Genomic DNA, 2358 nt, shown 5'->3' with positions numbered 1-2358 from the left:
GTGATACTGCGACCAGCAATCGCCTCAGCCTGGATGTGCAGTGCTGGGGTGGCTTGGTCGGATTCCCTGACTGACAATATTGATACCCTAGATAGGGACAGTATATTACTGACTATAGAGCATTTAAAAGATGCTTTCTATATATGCGTGATGCACAGAGGGATATTTGCCGACTGGCATCAAGAGTAAGTGCGCTGTCCATTTCTGCCAGAAGAGGGTTATGGACAAGACAGTGGTCAGGTGATGCTGATTCCAAAAGGCATATGGAAGTATCGCCTTATAAAAGGGAGGAGTTATTTGGGGTAGGTCTAACAGACCTGGTGGCCACGGCAACAGCTGGGAAATCCACATTTTTACCCCAGGTAGCCTCTCAACATAAGAAGACGCCGTATTATCAGGCGCAGTCCTTTGGGCCCCATAAGGGCAAGCGGGCAAAAGGCTCCTCATTTCTGCCCCGAGGCAGAGGGAGAGGAAAAAGGCTGCAGCAAACAGCCAGTTCCCAGGAACAGAAACGGTGTGGGCCCGTCTCATAAATTTCAGCGTGCAGTGGGCTCACTCACAGGTGGACCCCTGGATCCTTCAGGTGGTATCTCAGGGGTACAAATTGGAATTCGAGACGTCTCCCCTTCGCCGTTTTCCTAAAGTCTGCTTTACCGACGTCTCCCTCCGACAGGGAGGCGGTATGGGAAGCCATTCACAAGCTGTATTCCCAGCAGGTGATAATCAAGGTACCCCTCCTACAACAGGGAAAGGGGTATTATTCCACGCTGTTTGTGGTACCGAAGCCGGACGGCTCGGTGAGACCTAATTTAAATCTGAAATCCTTGAACACTTACATACAAAGGTTCAAATTCAAGATGGAGTCACTCAGAGCGGTGATGGCAAACCGGGAAGAAGGGGATTATATGGTGTCTCTGGACATCAAGGATGCTTATCTCCATGTCCCAAATTACCCTTCTCACCAAGGGTACCTCAGGTTTGTGGTACAGAACTGTCACTATCAGTTTCAGACGCTGCCGTTTGGTTTGTCCACGGCACCCCGGGTCTTTACCAAAGTAATGGCCGAAATGATGATACTCCTTCGAAGGAAGGGAGTTTTAATTATCCCTTACTTGGACGATCTCCGGATAAGGGCAAGATCCAGGGAACAGTTGGTAGTCGGGGTAGCACTATCTCAGGTAGTGTTGCGGCAGCACGGTTGGATTCTTAATATTCCAAAATCGCAGCTGATCCCGAAGACACGTCTTCTATTCCTTAGGATGATCCTGGACACAGTCCAGAAAATAAGAATTTACTTACCGATAATTCTATTTCTCATAGTCCGTAGTGGATGCTGGGGACTCCGAAAGGACCATGGGGAATAGCGGCTCCGCAGGAGACTGGGCACAAAGTAAAAGCTTTAGGACTAGCTGGTGTGCACTGGCTCCTCCCCCTATGACCCTCCTCCAAGCCTCAGTTAGGATACTGTGCCCGGACGAGCGTACACAATAAGGAAGGATTTTGAATCCCGGGTAAGACTCATACCAGCCACACCAATCACACCGTACAACTTGTGATCTGAACCCAGTTAACAGCATGATAACAAAGAGATAGGCATTGGAAAATTCAGGGCTATAACGTGTAGATGAAGCACTAACAGGAGGCTTTACAATTTTCATTCTAGTGTCTTTCGTTTGGGAGAAAAATGCAAAGGTACAATACAGCTTTTCCTTGCCGATATCTCTCTTTTGCAAAGAGATAGGCATTGGAAAATGCAGGGCTATAACGTGTAGATGAAGCACTAACAGGAGGCTTTAAAATTTTCATTCTAGTGTCTTTCGTTTGGGAGAAAAATGCAAAGGTACAATACAGCTTTTCCTTGCCGATATCTCTCTTTTGCAAAGAGATAGGCATTGGAAAATTCAGGGCTATAACGTGTAGATGAAGCACTAACAGGAGGCTTTAAAATTTTCATTCTAGTGTCTTTCGTTTGGGAGAAAAATGCAAAAGTACAATGCAGCTTTTCCTTGCCGATATCTCTCTTTTGCAAAGAGATAGGCATTGGAAAATGCAGGGCTATAACGTGTAGATGAAGCCCTAACAGTAGGCTTTAAAATTTTCATTCTAGTGTCTTTCGTTTGGGAGAAAAATACAAAAGTACAATGCAGCTTTTCCTTGCCGATATCTCTCTTTTGCAAAGAGATAGGCATTGGAAAATGCAGGGCTATAACGTGTAGATGAAGCACTAACAGGAGGCTTTAAAATTTTCATTCTAGTGTCTTTCGTTTGGGAGAAAAATGCAAAGGTACAATACAGCATTTCCTTGCCGATATCTCTCTTTTGCACAGAGATAGGCATTGGAAAATGCAGGGCTATAAC

Source organism: Pseudophryne corroboree, unplaced genomic scaffold (assembly GCF_028390025.1).
Source record: "Pseudophryne corroboree isolate aPseCor3 unplaced genomic scaffold, aPseCor3.hap2 scaffold_237, whole genome shotgun sequence".
Taxonomy (NCBI): Eukaryota; Metazoa; Chordata; class Amphibia; order Anura; family Myobatrachidae; genus Pseudophryne; species Pseudophryne corroboree.
The sequence above is the reverse complement of the archived record's forward strand: the minus strand, read 5'-3'. Positions refer to the sequence as shown.